This window comes from Aquila chrysaetos, chromosome 4 (genome assembly GCF_900496995.4).
Source record: "Aquila chrysaetos chrysaetos chromosome 4, bAquChr1.4, whole genome shotgun sequence".
NCBI lineage: Eukaryota > Metazoa > Chordata > Aves > Accipitriformes > Accipitridae > Aquila > Aquila chrysaetos.
The window spans coordinates 59,807,110-59,827,291 of NC_044007.1; the positions used below are offsets into that span (position 1 = coordinate 59,807,110).

General features: G+C 37.4%; 1 long non-coding RNA gene across 1 annotated transcript; it reads right to left on the minus strand.

The window, feature by feature from the left end:
• Positions 1–2,369: 2,369 nt before the first annotated feature.
• LOC115340847 lies at positions 2,370–20,165 on the minus strand. The gene is made up of 5 exons (XR_005932300.1): positions 19,928–20,165; positions 19,275–19,397; positions 18,841–18,959; positions 6,722–6,838; positions 2,370–3,354 (listed from the first exon to the last, which is right to left on the minus strand). It is a non-coding gene; the product is annotated as an uncharacterized LOC115340847 (long non-coding RNA).
• Between the last annotated feature and the right edge of the window lie 17 nt (positions 20,166–20,182).

The following is a 20,182-nucleotide window of genomic DNA, read 5'->3' on the forward strand; positions in this document are numbered from 1 at the left end:
TGGTGTTTTTCATGGTGTGTGAGGCAGAAGAGGATCCTTTAGAGATTGTAACAGGTGTATTGAGAATTATGCTAAGTCTCACCCTGGTTTACCTATTAAAAACAATGCAGCAGCTCACCCCATTATTAAGCTGTTCTTTAAGCTTCATTCTTGACAGTACCCATTGATAACAGAAATATGAAACAGCAGCAAAACGCCGAAGGTACTGTAAATCTTTATCTGAGTCTGATGGAATCATCACAAGACAGAAAGTATAACTTAAGCCTCACAGCAGACTGGAATCCTGAAAAAGTCTGTTTGCTCTGACTGAAAGCAGATCATTGCAGAACATCCACTTACCACAAGGAAGAAAAGGCATCACTGGCTCCACAATGTGTACCTACCAGATTATTTGACTGAAGTCAGGCTTCATTGCCAACAGGTAAATAAACAAACCTTAGCTTCAGTGATCACTTACTTGTCTCTCACAAATGTCCGAGAAGCATGAAAACCAAAGATAATTTAGGTTTTTTCCTACTCTATAAGAGCATCATTTCCTTGGTACTTAAATGTTTTCCTGTCAGCATTTTGGAGTTGTCCATGTGTTCCTTGTAATCCAAAGGCTATTTCTCACCAATAGTCCTTTCTTTCCTCCTTACTGACTGAGCTGTCATTATTCAAGTTACTGAAAATCCTTTGTCCCATTTTAAATGAACATTTTCTGCAACATGTTTTTTCACCTTCATTTGATTTAAAACAAGTGGAATTTGCAAGTGCAGTTTACATCAGTCTCTAGAATGGCATGGCAGACAACTAAAACAAATTTACTTTATTTAATTCTCACAGGACTTGATATTTTTCAAGTAGCTGATGCTTGAAAACATCCATATGTATCAACTGAAGAACCTGAAAAAGCTGAAAATTAATTTTCCTCAGGAAAGCAAAGAACAAAGTGAAACAACATGCTTGCAAGCTTAAATTGCAGAGTACACACACCTGAGCTAATGATAATGCTTTGGTGTTTTGCCATGACAGCCTTTTTACCACTTTCTTTGCAACGGAAAATATCAAGTCATTATGAGCTGATAAACAATTCTATATATATGTGAGTGTGTGTGCATATATGGGGTGGTGTAAAAACAAACATGTTTTCTTCCTCCAAAAGTAGAAATGCCAACAATTAAAAAAAATCACACAAACATTATCAAAGAGATAGTACCTACCCGACGTTCTACCAGATGAGGGGGGAGAAAAAGGAGCATGCAAAAGTTACATGCTGTCATTATCACATCTGAGGTCAAACAAGCAAACACAATATTCGAGAAGCATCACTACCTAGAAATTAACCTCTTACAGCTATCACTGGGTTCATATACACATGGCTCTTACTTACAGCCAAAGTCCCAACAGTTTCAATATAAGCTGAATATGAGGGCAAAGGGCTGAAGAACTGTTACTTAAATACTGGCCCACCACCAGCATTTTCTAATTAAGCAGGAGGAAGAGTGGAAAGAAAGGAGCCTTTAGCATCAGCATAATTTTCTGCAGCCCTGGGATCCATTTGCTTGTGTAAATAGCAAATGCCACAGAAAAAGGCCACACAATCTCTTACTCACAGTTTCTGACTCAACTTTCAAAGCCCTGTTGACTGCTGAGGGGTTTTTTTTGAGTTTATGAGTCAGTATCCTGACTCTTCTTCAGGACACAAGGCAAGTTGCCTAGGACTGTATCTTTTTATATCAATGACTGAAACATGCAACATGGGAGTATTTTGTATTTCCATCAAAGATATTTGGAGCTGCTGATGACAAAATATCAGTCAGTAATGAAAAGTTACTGAAATACATAGCTATGATGAATGTTAATTGTCGTGGTTTAACCCCAGCCAGCAACTAAGCACCACGCAGCCGCTCACTCACTCCCCCCCACCCAGTGGGATGGGGGAGAAAATCGGGAAAAGAAGCAAATCCACGGGTTGAGATAAGAACAGTTTAATAGAACAGAAAAGAAGAAACGAATAATGATAATGATAACACTAATAAAATGACAACAGCAATAATGAAAGGATTGGAATGTACAAATGATGCGCAGTGTAATTGCTCACCACCCACCGACCGGCACCCAGCTAGTCCCCGAGCAGCGATTCCCCGCCCCCACTTCCCAGTTCCTATACTAAATGGGACATCACACGGTATGGAATACCCTGTTGGCCAGTTTGGGTCAGGTGCCCTGGCTGTGTCCTGTGCCAACTTCCTGTGCCCCTCCAGCTTTCTCGCTGGCTGGGCATGAGAAGCTGAAAAATCCTTGACATTAGTCTAAACACTACTAGCAGCAACTGAAAACATCGGTGTTATCAACATTCTTCTCATACTGAACTCAAAACATAGCACCGTACCAGCTACTAGGAAGACAGTTAACTCTATTCCAGCTGAAACCAGGACATTAATCTAACAACCAATGAATTAACAAATATAAAAATGAAAGCATTCTGATATTAGAAGAGGGATTGGTGTTACAGATAATTTGGTTTCAGTTAGATTTTTCAAGGAGTACAGCCTTCTTAAAGAGTTAGTTTCTGCTCGTATGTTACCATCTGAAAGCCAGTACAGGAGATGCACAAATATATATACATATAGGAGACACATATGTGTATGTGTGTGTATATATATACATATGCATATATAGCTACACACATGCACACAGAGGAGATGTGGCGATAATGCACAATATCTGAAAGCGGTTAGTAAATTCTGTAGTAAGCATGGATGCTAATGCCTGCCACTGTAGAAGAGACTTTTGAGAGTACATATGAAATGCATGCTTTGAATGGCAGTTTAGGTGGGAAAATGATCCCAGAGATAAAATCCATCTGTCAAATGACGATATTAAAACAAGGTGAACATGTATTAAATCAAAAGACAATTTAATAAATCTGAAGTCTTTGCTGTTCTATACAGTATTTTTTCTAATGGGATGGCTACCATCCCAGCTTCTGTTAATGAGGCTAAGGATACTGAAAGGGACCTCCATGCCTAGCAGATTCAAGCACCTTTATGCAATAACAACTATATAGCTACAGCCACTGGTTACTACCACTCAGTCTCCGCTCCCTGGTATATTTGAGCTTGTATAAATTGTTACTGGAGGAGTATAGAAATAAAAAATAATAACCCAATAGGCATTTTTTCTTTCCACTCATATAGTGCTGGTCTTGATCCTACAAATGATTTATAATAATGACGACTTTACAGGTTTGCTTAGTAACTGCCTCCATGGTGCTCCTTCCATGGATGAAGACACTCTTTGAAGTCAAGTATTTGCACAATCACTAGCTTAGACAATAAAACCTTCAGAGGCTTGCTCCATTTGATGTGACTAGCAAGAAAAATAACAATTAATTAGATTCTGTATTTACTTTTCTTAAAATCTAATGTTTTCATTCAGAAAATGGCTCTGTGCAAGTAGACCTCTTGCACTTCATACTGAATCCTTCTGGCTCCCCCCAAATGGCTTTAATGGTATGTTAAGGCTTTAAACAGTCTGTTTCAAAACAGTTTGAATCAGGGAGAAAAATGGGAAGAAAACGTGACTTCTTGCATCCCTGACCATTCAATGTTGATACCAATATTCGTTAGAGGAGCAGGGCAGTTATCCTGATTTATACCAACTAAGCATCAAATCCTAAGATTAGACAAAATTGTTTAGTTATCTTTTCCATTTCTCAGTTTCATCTTCAGGGAAATGAAGACAAGAATGCCCATCAGATTAATCTTTTTTCTTACAATTTGTTGAAGGGCTCATTCGAGACAAAGAATTAATTTCCTTTAAATGCTAAGAACAACAAGAACTGATTTTCCATGAGGATGAGTTATCATTTCTCTGATTAATTATTTACAGCTACTATAGTGGGTTACTTTATATACTGGATTTAAATACAATGTAGCCTTCCTCTTCATCTTTCAGCTGGCCCGACTCATAAGCACATGAAAATAATTTTATCTTGCCATATGACTATTTAAATAAAGTGATATCTGTAAGTTTAACTCAAAGCCTGAATGCTTAGCACGGAAACATTTCTTTGTAGCTAAATTGTCCCTGGGGATGGCACAATGCACTTAATCTTAAATAAAAATATCACCTAGAAAGCCAGCTTAGAATTAGGAAAAAAAATAAAGATATATATATACATGTAAAAAAAGACTCTCTTTAGAGATTTTTTTTCCCCAGACTTTGAGGAAAATAACACAATCTCATGCCTTTTACCATGCCTTTTTATTACTGAAACACTGCTCAAGGCAGAAGAAAAAAAGGTGCTTGTACCTTCTAGTTTTGTTGTTCTTTGGGGGGAAAAAACGTTGCCTATATATATTTGCATAATGTATCTCTCCTTATAAATAGGTGCAACTGTGTTGCAGTGTAGTTCAGAGAAACAATAAAATGTGGTATCAGGAAGCACATTAGCATAGTTTGGAAGCAAGATGAAAAACTGAGTGTTCTACTACACTGATTTTCTAAGTAAACATACTGATTTCATCCTCTTACAAGAAAGGTGAAAGTTTTCATAGGGTGAAAGATACACCCTGCATTGATACGGTTGTGCTACTTCTCATATACCTACTAGACAATTCTATCACAGAAAAAGTGATTGTTCCACAACAAGAAAGATAATTAATCAGTGATTTCAGTTCGCTTAAGCACCTCATTTCCATGGTCTTTATAGAAAATCAATAAATTCTGCCTAAATACCTTGAAATCTCTTCCTTTTTAGGCAGAGGCACAATCTGAAATATGTAAGTGAATGTTGTACAAGGTGACAAGGTGTACAATACACAAGGTTAGAATTCCTTATATTTATACTTAACATTACAAAAGGCTTGGGACATGGCTTCTTTTCATTTTTAAAGCCTCAAACCTGTATTTAAACTTTTTGTTTGTGCATCAGAAGTTTGGTTCCAACAACTGATTATCGCATTTTGCAAGATAAACATCCTCAGCTTTCTGCCTGAAATGTTTGTATATGAGGAACTGAAGTCATGCTCAGATTTGACTATGTTCCATAAATGTATTGAAGTAAAACACACTCTAGACCCAACTGAGGTAACAACAAAATAATTAAACAGTTGATTTAACTTTCTCTAACAGTCTTGAAGTCTGATTGAGCCCTTATAACGTCTAGAGAAGACCTGCAGTAGGATGTCACCTCATTTAAGTGGAGTGGGAAGCAGCAAGGGGAAAACCAGCATTGTTTCTCCTACCTAGAAATGTTTGATGGCATAGGGAACTAGTCTGAACATTAACTAATGCTTTATTTTTCTCTTAGGTCTAAGGGTTCCTAGACCATGGGGTGACTCTGTGTTTCTACAATCCATTCATCATCACCAGCAAGAACTATCTTCAGAGAGTTGCAAACATGTTGTGATTCTGAAATTAGTTTTCTTGGTGATGATATATGATGTAAGAACATAACAGCTTGAATGCCGTAATAATGGAGCTTAGGCAGGGAGGGAGGCAGAAGAAGGGGGAAACATGAAACACATTGCAATTTAAATTCTGGTGTTGGTCCAAGATTGCTTTAATTTTACTCATTTACTCCCAGAACCAGGAAAATATATTTTTTTAAAGCCTTCTGATGCTAAATGGCACTTCGGGGATGTAAACTTATTATCTCACCCACAAATTTCTCTGTACTCTGTATCCATGTTTTACTATGTGAGTTTTATTAGTCTTGGACTCATTATTTTTACCTTAAGAAAATATTCTTATTTTACTCTAATTGGTTTCCCCACTACAAATAACAGAAAATAAAAATGTAACACTTTCCTGTAACTTGACAAGTACTTAAAGAACTGTGATGGGAAAATATAAAGCTAGAGAGATTACAATTGTTTTTCTTGGGTAACTGTCATATTAATAATTATTGTCTGTGAAAGTAAAGATGACGAACAGCTTACATTTATATGTAACACATTTGAACAGAAAAGGATCCTCATGTGTCCTGTACTATTCATACATCTATATATATATAAAAAATACATAGGAATACATATATATACACATTTATTATACATAAGCAACAGAATTTTGCATTCCAATCAAATGTACTAATTACTCGGTAGTGTAAGGAAGATGAAGAGTAGTTCCTGTAGAGGCAAGCTGCAGGTAAAATTCTAAGTAAGTAGAACACAATTTCAGTGTTGTAATTCCACTAAAACAACAAGGTCAATATTCCCCTGTGAAATGTTCCACTGTATCTTTACTACTTACTACCCAAAGTCTCCATGCCGTGGAGTGATAGTAAGGTTCAACAAACAGGCAGCAGAGCTGCTTGAGCTAGGCTGTCTTCATCTCCCCTCCCGGCCCCAATTTTCAGAGTGATTGGTGGTCAGTCACTCTACCCAGTTCATCACACAGCTGGACAAATTCTTGTGCTGGCAGAGAGGTCAGTGGCAAATGGACTATTTCTTACAGCAGAAACAACAGTTACTGCAGGTCTACAGCACTTTCTGAATTATATCCCAGGGTATTAATTCATGGGCAAGACAAGTAACAATGATATACAGATATCCCAAATGTGTCACTGTCTTGTTTAAATACATTTCAGATGTGATTCTGACCCAGAAAAAGTGTTTAAATATAATCAGCTCAAGAAGTGACATTGATAAATGAATATCAAACAGTAGAGAAAAAATATTAGAGTGCATTCAGATTGGAGGGTCTGAACTCCTCTGGGGAGCTATGGTACCTGATTCTGCTAGGCAAGATGACCAGCTTGCTAATCACAACATGCTTTGTGTGCATCACTGCTTTATGGCTTTGTATCTCCTGGTGGTGCTGCAGAGGTCTGATTCTGCTTCATTATCTAGGTGAGATCCAAGAACAAGTATTAATGGTGGTGCTCAAGCACTTTATCTCCTAGACTGAATTCCAATACACATATATGGAGGTTCTTATTTAAGAAGTCACAATGAGAAAGGAGACTTGAATCTGGATATCATGACAAAATAAAGTATTATCCTTTCTTTAAACCATCTCCAGAACGAAGTAATTCATAAGAATTGTGAATGCCCTGTATTACTACTACTGTTGCTTTAGCAGAATACTAGGGAGTCAGTATTCCATTCAATGCTGCAGCCTGCAACTGTTACATGGCATAAATGCCAGGGGACAATAATGTGTCACCCTCTTTAAGTAACAAAAAACGGGTTAATGCCATCCCAAGCAATAGTAAGCAATGTGGTTTTCCTTTCCCCATTATAGTAGAGGCTGTTTGAACAGTAAAAAAACCTCGATTAACTCAGTGACTACTAAATAATATATGGTGGTTGAGCCTGTCAATACTCACTGACAAGGTTATCAGCAAGATGTCAATGAGAGATAGTGGCAGAGTGAACATGTTAAAGAGTTCAATGGTTTCCAGCCAAGAAATGATAGAGGGGAGAGTGGCAGGGATAGACGGTAAGCTATTGTACCACTGAGGAAAATCAGAAGAGAAGGGAAAAAACAATGTCTGAGCCCCATGTTTGCTATGAAGATTTGTTTGGTCACAGCGAGAAACTGATAGTTAAATCAATTAAATCGGAAGCAGTCTGTGTTCCCAATGTTCCTTGTACTGAGGCCTAAAGGAAGTTATGCTATTGGCTCCAAAAGCAGTAGAACTGGCTACATAGCAGCTAGGACGGCTCTTAAACAAACAAACAAACAAACAAACAAATCTCTCCATGGTTTGTGTATGGTTTAATTTTGTACAGAAAGATTGCAAAGGCATTTAAGCACTCCACTTAATTTCATGGAGGAAGAGATGCATAAAAACTTTCAGCAAAATATGTCCTCAAGTTCTTTGCAATCTCTCAATACCTTTGAGAGGTAGATAACTGCTATTATTCCTCCTTTAGAAAAAAGACAATGCACCACAAAACTAAAAGACAGATTTTTAAAGACACTAAGGTGTTTAAAGATAAAAATGTGAGATTTGTCAAAAGCAGGTGACAGCTAGACATGCAACTCAAAGATATTTCAATCATTAGAACTCAGTGGAAATTAAATGTGTAGATGCTTTAAAAAATAACATTAGTTAGATCATTAGTCGCAGACATAAGTTTCAAAAACCTGTCATTATGTGGCTTTCTGGTGTCACAGAGGAACTCTGGAATGTAAATAGTAGTTGAAACTCTGGAACATAAATAGTAGCTGAAACTCATCTCTGAAAATCTGCATCTGAAACCTTTCCTGGAGCCATTGGCAGTTTAACTAACTAACTAACTAACTAAAGTCAATGACAGTATAATAATATTACATCACTAATTCATATAAAGATATTTAGCTGAAAGCCTTACGGTCATAAAAAAATCTTTGCCAGAAAGATGTCCCACCTCTTCATGTGCTTTGATCAATTCTTGTGGGTTTGTGCTACATAAGGATTTGGCAGACTAACATTAAAAGGTGTCTCACAAATGAACAGAAAGTCTCGTGGAATATTTTGTTCTAAATGTTTCAGAAGTAAAGAAATCCTAAATTCAGAGAGCTACCATTTCTTCTTCGTAGTATATTTTTACTCTTTTTCATTCATTCCCATGTTCCTGAGCTACTCCTCACAAATCTCTTGCCACCTGAACTTCTCTGCTTCATAATCTTCCTTCATCCTATAATCTAGCTCTCTGATCTCCTATCCTCTTACCACAGTTTTCTTTCCTATTCCCTCTGCCATTTTCATTTTCTGCATGCCCCATGGTTTGCTTTTGGCCTCATACTGATTCCTCTTCCCTGTTCCCTATATTCATAATGTTTGCTACAACCCATGAATGACAAGGATGTCTGAACAAATCCAGTATGCCTCTTTTATTCTCCACAAAACCATGTGAACAAAAAAGTGACTGTCTGCATTTCAAAAGGACAGGGAACACAATGCCCTGTGCTCAGAGGAATAGGTTATGGTTTATTTTACTTTGAGTAAAGAACTTCATTGAGAGTGGCAGGAACTGAAGCACCTTAGAGATTACTGTTTGTTCCAGCTGAATTGTCATTGTCACTCTGCAATCTGTGACCTGTCTGCACTTCTTTACTGAAGTTGTCTCATAATTACCAAAGCTACTGTGTTCTGAACCTTGTGAATACTGTCATAAAGGGCATTACTTGGATTGTCCAGCTGGCAAATAGAGTTTGGCCCTTACAGGAGCCTTGGGTGTCCTGTTCTGCAGGTGACATTGATTAGATGTGCTGTAAGGAAGAGATGACATTTTAAAGGTTTGAATATGCAAATGATTTTTTTCCCCACAGAAAGGATAGCCTTATGAAATGTTGCAGAATGATTCTTAAAGCTCATCAAAAAAAAGAACAAAAAAAAAAAAAAAAAAGAAAGGAAAGGCTCATACCTCCGCACACACTCTATCTCTGAGAGAAAGAGCAAGCAGGAGCCCAAACTGGAATGACCTGTGGTAAACCTGTGTGTTGAAAACTAGCTTGACCACTTACATTTTCTTTGCTTTTAAATGTGTAGGCACTGATTGGCTTTCATGTGTTAACTGCGTGAGTGAAACAGTCTCCTGAGTTGCTACAGTTATGCAGGTTGGCACGTTCTCTACCTTCCCCCTCTCTGGTGTCATACACTCAGCAACTCCAGTCCTTCTTCCCACCAGGCCAACAAGTTCCTGACATTTTTGGTCTCTCTCACCGCCTCTTCTCCTCACATCCTCCTGCCACCAGCAAGGGTGATTAGCAAGCCTGTCCTCTGCACTGCAGTTCATCTCACTGTTCCCTTTCCTCCTTGCTGGGCATAGCAGCAGACCTATCAAGTCTTGCTGAGTGGCAGACTCACATAAGCACTCCAGGTGTTTCCCTGCTGCCAGTGTTTCATGCTTTTGAATGGTAAAACCACAGACCTTTCTCCTGTGGGAGAAGCCCACGGGCCTCCTGAAGCCCCTGCACAGGCAAGCTGCTGGATCTGTTCCCTGCACTGACCTGTGCTCGGTGCTTAGGGTAGTGAAACAAAGCAGCTGCTCTGTACTTCAGGTGGGGATGCACATTATAGTCAGATCCTGCAAACATAAAGTTTGCCTCCTGTAGGGCACACTCCCTAGTGGCAGAATAGGGCAAGGACTCCCAAGTCTGGACTTAAGCCTTAAGATATATGATTCTGTGCTCCTGCATGGTCAGAATAAAGTGGATCTGTGAGGAGCCAGCTGGAAAACAAACAAACAAAATCCCAATATGAAAGCTAAATTTGTTTTCCTCTCTTCGTAAGGCTAAGTGAAAAATTGTAAATCCATTTTTTGTGTCAGCATAGGTGTGAGCATTCAATGACTCCCTTTTCAACCAGATTAGTCATTGTTTTCCACTGCAGAAGTAGTTGGCATGTGTAATATAAGAATAGAGATGGTCAAGCAGAGAAAGACAAAACTGGGCCCTCACGAAACCCAGCTTTAAGAAAAAAAACATTCAGATAAGCCATATAACTGTGAGCCAACAGGCGCGACACATTTATTCTTCAACCTCAAGACTCTTTTCCCAGGTGCTCCATTACTATCCTGTTTCCAGTTTAGTAGTAGCCACCCTACAGATAATTTTGCATGCTGCCAGGCATCAGCCATGTAACTTAATTTTGTTTGTTCTTCACTAGCTGTTAAGTCATTTAGCTTTAGCACTGTGATTCCAAGAAAGCATCAAAACTTCGCAGAAGTGATGAGATATGAACAGTGCCCAAACTAGACATTGCCAATCTGCTATTTTAAAATAATTGCATGAGGGATACTGGCATTAAAAAGCAAGCTTTGAACTATTATTAAACAAACAGCTTAGCTCTTATATAATTCTAAAAAGAGTTAAGAAAAACAAAGCAGAAGTGGAACCAAAAACTTTTCTGCCTTAGAATGCTTTACTGGGCCCTGTCATTGCAGTTTTATAGGAACAGTCCTTACCAGATGTTAGGATACTGTCTTAATGTTATCATATCATATATCTTAATATTATCATGTTTCATTTAGTGATGTCAAACATAAGGCATGATAAGATGCCAAAATGAAAACCTTGAAGACTGAGCTATGGTCTTTAAGGTAGCATCAATTTTTTTTATGAGTGCAATGCTGAATGGCCCATAGCAGTGTCTGAACATCCACATTTTCTGCTCTGTGTCCTAACTGGGTGTTTTGATGGGCAAATGCTGAATCTCAGACTGTGCAGATGGAATTTTGAGAAGCACTTTGGCTTAAACTGAACATGGGTGCTAAGGGCTGAACAATTTTTCAAATCAGGCTTTCAATTTGGTGGCCAGAATTAAGGAACACTCCTGAAAATACAGGCTTAAATGATAACAAGAACAAATGCAACCAACAGACAAAACTTCACTGTGCCACCTTGGATGCCTGTGTCAGATTGTAACTAGAGACATCGAACAAAGAGATAAAAAATTTTTGCCCTCTCTTCTGGTATTGTGACCAAAGGCATCAGGGAGTTTAACCCATCACATGTATTCTTTTACACTGTCAACACACTATGCAGCTGTAACAAGTATTAAAGATGATGTGCATATTTGTGTATACATATGTGTATACATATAGGTTACATATATAGCTGTAATATGCAGTAGTATAATAGTTTATACATGTTTTTATCATTTATATATTTACATAGTTATACACATAGCTATATATCTGTGTATGTATGTGTACATATGTGTGTATATATATGTATGCATGTGTATAGGTATGTATATATGTAAAAATATATATACACATAGATTTTAATACCACTTTCACATATATGTAAAGTTGATAGGTGGTATTTCTTTTGGAAAAAAACCAAACAAAACCAAAAACCAAAACACCACTACACAACTGGATTAGGTAAGTCCAATGGAAAAAATAATCCTTTTCATGTCACTAAAACATCAATTCCCAAACATTTCAACACCAATATACTTAAAAATACGAATTTGGTGTACATTTAAGGGCTCACTTCAGTGAAGGTAAAGTGCTTCCAATATGCAAAATTGAAACGTAAGATCTTAAATGAAAAAGAGAGAATTTATGCACACTCATTCTCCAGAAGGAAGTAGAATATAGTCATCTTTGCGCTGACTTTAAGACTTCACTTTTAACTAAAGTTCACAGTATGGTAATGAGCTGTTGATTTTTGTCTTCAGAAAATGTTTACATCCAGCAGAGAGGCTTTAGACATCTGGCATATGTAAGCATGGTAAAGGGTTATTGCCTAAGGGATAATAAATGAGGGGAAAAACATCCGTCCAAAATACACACAAAATAAGAAATGAGGTTGGTATCTTTGAGGTCAGAAATTGTACATTATCTCTTGTGGTTATCTTAAGTCCCCCTCATTAGAAAACACATCAAGAATTATTTGTCTTAAAACAAGTAATATAATTAAGCAAAGATTTTAATCATTTTTGTAGGAAAAATATATTGTGACTTTAAGTCTAATTCTCTATGCATATCAAGTTTCTACACACCTCAGTTAAAATCAACAAGATTTAATCCAGCTTGAAAACAATATACTGGGTGACCCTCGAAAACCAACAGAAACATATTTTAAAGCTTACTAAATAATCACAAAATGCCTCAGACACAGAATGCTACAGCGCCATAAAATATATATAATCACTTTTTAGAAGACTCCTATGTAATGAAATAGGACTTCCAGTATTTAGGTCAGTGGATCAATGTATTAGTCTTTCCAAAAAAAAAGTGGTTTTGTATAACAGGATGCCATGCCCTGACAGAAAGGGGAAAGTAAGAAGGGAGATCTCTAGAGGATACCCCAGTGTAAATCACTGTGAATGTAAGCACATTCTCATAGTAGTCATCTAGCCCTCCAAATCACAGTCCATCAGTCACCTAACTACTTGCAGGGGTTAACACAGTGTTGACATTAGTGACTTCCAGCATTTATGGTTTAAAATCCAGTGATATATTAACAAGCATATCTTTTTATGGTGAGAATAAATATTCAGGCTTGATTGTAATATTTTGTGTGCATTGTTGTTTTGTTTTGTGGTTTGGGGGGGGGGGGGGTGTTGGGTTTTTTTTCACCTGGTAGGGCAGAGAGCAGCAGGGAGAGGAGATACAGGAAACAAGTTTGAACAGAGTGGAACATTTCATAGATTTATGAGCAACCTCAAAACCATCATTTTGAACCAACTTCTTTCCTCAAGGATTATACTGAAATATGTTAAAAGGGCACAGAGGGAAAAAACCTCACATTTTGAAGAAGAATATTTTAATGACTTAGTCATTATGAGAAAAAAAAAGTCACCAGAATTAAGTGTCATGAGTGATGTCAACTGTAGTTAGCTTTAACTCAGTTAGCATCTTGTCTCACTCTAGCTCTATTATATAAACAGAGGAGAATGGGTAAATCCAAAAGCCATCAGGGCTGTCAGAGCAGTGATTACAGAAATGCTTTCCAGAATTGGATTCTGCTTGCTTTTGATAAAGGTCTCTCTCTATACATCTTTTTTAATGGATTCTACATTACAGACACATTTTCTTCAAAAGTACTGAAAAGGAGACCCCATTACCTTTCTGGAAGTTTGAGCTTCATGGCTAAATCTGAGGTCTGCAGTGACATTATTTGGGCTCTTTTGGTTTTTTTCCGTGGTCTTATAACACACTAGTGTCACTGCAGGTAGAAAAAATGAATGGAAATATTAGAAGCCCATCTTTGAAGTTGTTCTATGCATCAGGACTTCACAATCAGCCAGGACAAAAGATCCTGCTATTTATGATGATCAGTAGCAAATATTATTACCAACAGGCATTGAAAAAATGAATGAAGAGACTGTGAAACAGACTTGCACTGACTGATGTGGAAAGTAAAGTATTCTACCAAACCGGACAGTAAGGGCAACATCAGTTGTACCTGTACTGGGGTACTGTGAAAGGCTTCTATATCCACATTAATCATTAGCCTAAATAAGCTATTTCTAGGTTGAGAAAGTAAGCTCCTTTTAATATCTGTTTAGTTCTGATAGAAGAAGTTGATACGTGGAAACTTGTGAACTCTCAAGAAATGACACAGCTATCTCCTTTGGTTTCTCTAACTCCCAGAAAAAAAAGTTAGTTTTCTCTAACTTCCTGGTCTTCAGACCTGTTCTACAGATGGTCTTGGTCAGGATCATATGAACACCCTGATTTCCAAATGAAGAACTGGGGAAAACGAGTGCTGCTCAAGTGATACGCAAATGTTCAAGTAAAAATTCCAAGGTTTGGAAAAATGAAGATTTTATAACAGATGTGCCAGCCAACCTTAAACAATAAGGGAAATTGAGTATAATTTGGTTGGCCTCTAGGCCAACCCATAACTTTTCTTTTCTATGGACAACCTCAAATAGTTTTTTTCACAGGGCAATGATGTCTTAAGAGGTCACCTTTTGTGCCAAACTCAGCTGTTTCTTGATAAATTTCAACTGCTTCCAGGATGCTATACTTTCTTCCCAACCATGCAAGAAGAAAAATTTTTTAGAAAACAAGTCACAGGTGGATAATACCTAAACCCATAGGAATTGCCAGAATGTTAGAAAAGCAAGGGTTAACACCTCAGTAGAAGTCAAAGCTGATGGCTGTTTGCTATTCAAACTATGGACTTTAAGGGATTGATAACGATTAGAGACAGCGACTCTGGTTAGTAAAACTAGTCTGTGGAAAAGCATGCCTTGTTTTCTCCCCCTCACTATCTATGTAACAACTGGGAGGAAAACTGCAGAGATTTTCACTGCACAGAAGAGCGGTGAAGGCATTTCCTCCCTTTGAAAATTTCCAACCCAGCCAAGTAAGGATAAAAGTAGGTGGAATAAATATTGTGGTATATATGAAGATGAAAGAATGAAAGCTGAAAAGCACTGAGTAGGTTCTAGGCAGCAGGAGAAGGAAGTAAAAGGGCAAGTGGAACAAGATGTTGATACACTAAGTGGGACACTTTTGAATCAAACCTGCACTAGTAAGAGATACTTTAAAATGATGCTTTCTTATCTGATCTATTCTGGGCATAGAGTAGGAGTGCCCAAGCTTGGGTTCAACCCTGAGCTTTTCTCATTGACGTTCATGCATTGTGTGGGAGAACTTGTTACACCAAGTTTTGATGCCTGGCCCATAGAATTACATTGGCAATTTCTCACAGATTTCTTTGAGGTTTGAAACAGACTACTTCATTTTTTTTTTTCTTTCCATTCACTGCAAGAAAGTTTGTTTTTACTGAGTCATCTTATCACAGAATGTATTCAATTAACAGCTTAGTAAAGATGACCTGTAGTGGTAAACAATAATAAAACAACACAATCCAGATTTCGATCATATCTAGTGCTATGATAATTACTAACATCTGTACATAGACACTAGGGTACATACATTACATTTTCTGTGTTGGCTAACTACCACTGTATCTATTGCTTTCTACCTCTCTTCACCAAAGTATGTTTGGGAACTAGTTATCGGAGATTTTCAATAAAAGCTCAGTCTTAAAACATTCTTTTATTCTCTGCAGGTAAGAACTGTCACTTTTGCTTTTGTTAAAAATATATTTTTTAGACAGCTTCCTTAAAATGTATCAAAATATAGTTTATAATTAATTGATGGCAGCCTGCCCTTTGGCAAACAAAGTGCCAAAGAGCTTCTAGATATGTTCTAGCTAAAATACTACAAATAGAACTAGTGATCTCAGGCAGCATCCATTTCTCTGAAGTGCAGGCTGCATCAGCTCTGACATCTACATAAAAATAAATTTAAATGCAGTTGTCTTTGACATAAAGAGTAGAATGAAAACTATTTTAACCAGTGCTTCTGCAGTGTGGTAGGTACACTGCAAAATGGACAAAAGAATAAATAGCTCTAAATTCTATCAAAAGGTGCTTTAATTTTGAGATTAAAGAAGCAGACAGATGGCAAACAGCTTTCCTGTCTCAGAAGATCCAGCTTTGACCCAGCCACAAATGCATCTTCTTACTAATCCATAACCCACTTTTATTTTACTTTATGATATTTTCTTTTAAAATCAGTCATGTTTTGGTAAAATATGTATAGCTTGAGGACAATTCTTACTGAAATATAGTATTAATGCTCTTCCTAACAGACAATGCATTAGTTATACCAGCATGCTGGAGATCAAATGCAACCTACTATGGTTCTGTGGAAAATCCACAAAATACATCTGGAAAGCATGAATTCCCACTCCCACTCAATGGTGATCAATTATATCTGAAAACTAGTGACTACCCTATAAACTAACAGTAATTTTACTGCCACTAATGTCATCTCGCAATCTGAGATGAAGGACAAGTCTGCAAAAGTCTCGGTAAGATCTGATTTCAGTCAGTGAGCTCAGTGTAACAGAAATGTTATACTGATGCATAGTATCACGAAGCCATAGAAGATGCTGAGACATACAGCAGCGCTGCTGGCTGCATCTCCCGCATGAGTCATGATCCCTTAATCATCACATTTTCTTTAGAAATTTTCAATGGTTGACCTTCTCCAGGGCAGGAGAAAACACAGAAGACATTTAAACCAAGTAAGCAAATATCTTTTTTCTCTGTGGCTTAATTCTCTTATTTCTCCTCTAATTGCTGAACAATGGACACAGATATTTACTGTCATATCTGTGGCCCTGAAGTCTGCATCTATTCCTTGAAAAGCACGGTAATAACTAGAAAGTGGTGCCCAGCTACTAAAGGTGTGTTAGTAAACGGCACTGATCAGGACCACATGCAAAGAAATGTGAAGGTCCTCTGGGAGAGCATTTGCTTCTGGAAAATTTTAGGTGCTAGCTAGGGAGGAAGAAGGATAAAAGCAGACTAAATCTGTCTTATTCTTTGGCACTTGCAATAAAAGTAGCTGTGTCAGGATTCCAATGCTGAAGTTCAGAAGGGAGAAACTGTTCCTTGTGTAGCAGATGAAGGTAGAGCGATCATAGGAATCAATGTGCTCCTGCGTTTTTTCATGTAAAGTTGGGATTGGATTAAATTGAAAATGTAAATTCTGGGAATACTGAAAATTCAGTAACATTCAAATATCCAAATAGATATGACATTCTGGAAAACAAATGGGGTTTCCCTGAAAACTACAAGGAAAAATATTCTAGAGTGGAGCTAAAGATCTGTTATTTGTAGTTATAAAATAATAGGAAACAGGTCATTTTTCACTTCTTTCTCAACGTGCCTTGACGGATGCCACTCAAAAACATATCACTGTTTGGATTGGATTCAGTCTGCATTTCATGTTTGCATTTGAATTTAGGTCTGTCACAACCGATAAAGAGTGATAAATGTGACATTACTGCGTCTAAAGATCATTAAATGTCAGTTCATGCACTGGCAGCAAAATGGCTGGCAGAAAGTCAATGATGCAAGAACTGTATGGAGTGTGAAGAGCAGAGATGGATCTAGGGCAGCAGGGAGTCATGCAAGCTGTGAGCAATCAATCAATCATTTTATACTGAGGAAGAATAAAATGAGACATAAAGGCAGTTCTCTGTGTACAGGTAGAGAGAAAAACATCTTATTTGTAAGTGTTTTGATTCATGTCTGTGTGCATCCAGTAACCATGAAGAGAAATAACAGGTCAGTAAAAGGCATGCATTATGCTCCAGCCAATTTCTTTCGATAATTCATCTAAAATTTGATGTTCTTACCTGGGTTTCAAAAATAACCTATTTATCTATTGCTAGAGTATGGATACTTTAAACAATTCCTGGTGAACAATGCACAACTTCTTGATGTTTATGCAGAATGATAAAGACAGAACTAAATATGATTACAAAATTACTTGAATTTTGTACAATATAATGCCATCTCCCTTGGCTTCCTGCTTTTCAGGCTTTATAGCTTGGTTACTAATAATTGCTAAGTACAAAATGCACTTTACAATGGATAAAAATAATGTCCATATTTAGAAGTTCTTAAAATTATTTCCAGTCTAAGTTCTGTGTAGTACCATAACCTGCAAAGACTTGTGTAACTAACACAATTGGCTTCTGATTTAGACAGAAGACAGTAAAAAAATCCAGCAAAACAAAAAATAGTGCGCACACGTAATCCACTTCTGTAAGAGTACCTATAAGTAAATATATGCTAACTAACTTCATTTTTCCTTAATAAATGTGAAAAATAAATAAAAAAAAATTATGGCACAATTTGTACTTTCCTTTCTTTGAAGAATAAATCAAGAGCAAATCCATTTGGATTGTTGGAGTACGCCAGCAAGAAAACTACACAAACTTGATGTAACGATTCTGTATATATAAAGATTTCTGGTTTTGATTCCAAAAGTTACTCCTTGAGTAAAGACTGTTGTTAGGTTACATGCAGAAGACTCCAGAGAACACACACACAGGAGCACGGAGGAACAATGGCCGGGGGGAACCCAAATAATAGCCTGACCCTGCTATTCCTGTGGCCATCAGAGGAGATCGATGAGCCCATTAAAAGGCCTCTCTCCACAAACACAAGGAGCACAGAGGCAGGATGGCAGGTGGGGAAACCCCAGGAACATACTCAGAGAAAGAGCCCCAGCACCTCCCAAGGGCTGTCCCAGGGGAGCCATCAGCCTCATGGCCTGGCTGTGAAGCCCCCAGAATGAGTCTGCTGTAGAGGCTCTCCGATCAACCACTGGGCAGATGGAGTGTCTAAGCCCAGATACTGGAGGGATCAGCATTGTATATGTGTATGTTTGGATGTTCATACTGATCCACCAGAGAGGGGAACAGGATTTAGTAACATCTCAAATGTTATTAAAATTGTTTTAACTGTCCATTCACGATAAATTCTTGTGTACACCTTACAATCTTTTTTATTTGGTTTACTTTCAGTAAGTTTAATTTTTGCTTTTAAGCAAGAACTATGATTGTCTACTATTTTATATTTACCTTTTTTCACGATCTGGCATGAGAAATCCTCATCTTCCTACTCTACATACATACTTCAAATATGGCTGCCATATCGCCTTCTCATTCTTATTTAAAATAGATCAAGACCAAAGACTGATCTGTGAAGAAGACAACAATACTCCTCTGATCACCTGACTTCTTCCAGGCATCTGCTTTCAAGTGGAATACTCAATGGTTGAAAACACAATGCTAGTATTCTCCTGAAAGAAAGATATTTCTGTCTTTGAAATACTTTCTACAACTCCAGTCAAGATTGAAACTCTTTTGAAAATTCTAGGAAAATACCTTTTCAATTGGAAAGTGAGTAATGTTTAAAACTCTTTTGATGAAACTTCCACCATGAAATAGTATCAGGTATGAGATATTTGGTTTATATCTGAGATGTGTCACTGTCACATCATTCAATCATTTACCTGAGACATAAAAACCAGAGCTATGTTCCTTTTCCTGTTTCATTTTAGGACCCTGCGTGTGGCTCTCTAACTTCCTCCTACTTGTTGGTATTCCAGAGTGTGGTATTCCTTCATTGCATCATCCTGAAGTAGAGCAGGAAAAATTATGTATTAAAATAAATTAAAAAAAAAAAAAAAAAAGCAGTCTTTCCAAATCATTATAAACTCTCTGTAGCATTTAGGGTCTCCTACAGAATCTCTTTGTTGGCCTGTAAACATATACTATCACACTAAAAACTCACAGTCACAAATGCAAAAGTTGAATTCCATGTATTTTCCTTATACAAAAATGGCAAAAAATTCTTATCTCTGTTTTCAGAACATAAAAGAGGTCATCTGAGTTCATGCTCAGTGTTTAAGCAATATTAGAATAATGCTAAATGAACATGACTAAGTCTGGGATTATGTAGTAAATGGGACTGTGAATACATACTTTCCTTCCCTTCTTACAGGTCAATCAGACCTTGTATTTTAATGGAAAGCTTTTATTAACATTCAAAGAAATTTTAGATCTGACAATGTTGAGAGCTTATATTATAGATTTCCTTTAATATTGTTATTAAGAAGATAAATGTGTCATTAATTAGAGAAAACATTACAGCCTCCAGTCTTACCTTCTGTAGGTTTGATTTCTTAATTGGCAAAATAGAGGAATCGGAGGCAAACAGGCTCTCAGAGTTCATTACCACACCGTCCCAATGACAACTCAATTCCTGTCCCCCCAGCAAGCACGCCTCCTGCGTATGGACTGACTTCTTTCTTAGCTCCTCTTATTGAGGAAATTGAATTAAGCACTTTTTTATTTTCTCCATCTCTCCTTAAACAAGTCAATCCAGGCGAGCATTCCGGATGTGTCATCCTTATCTACA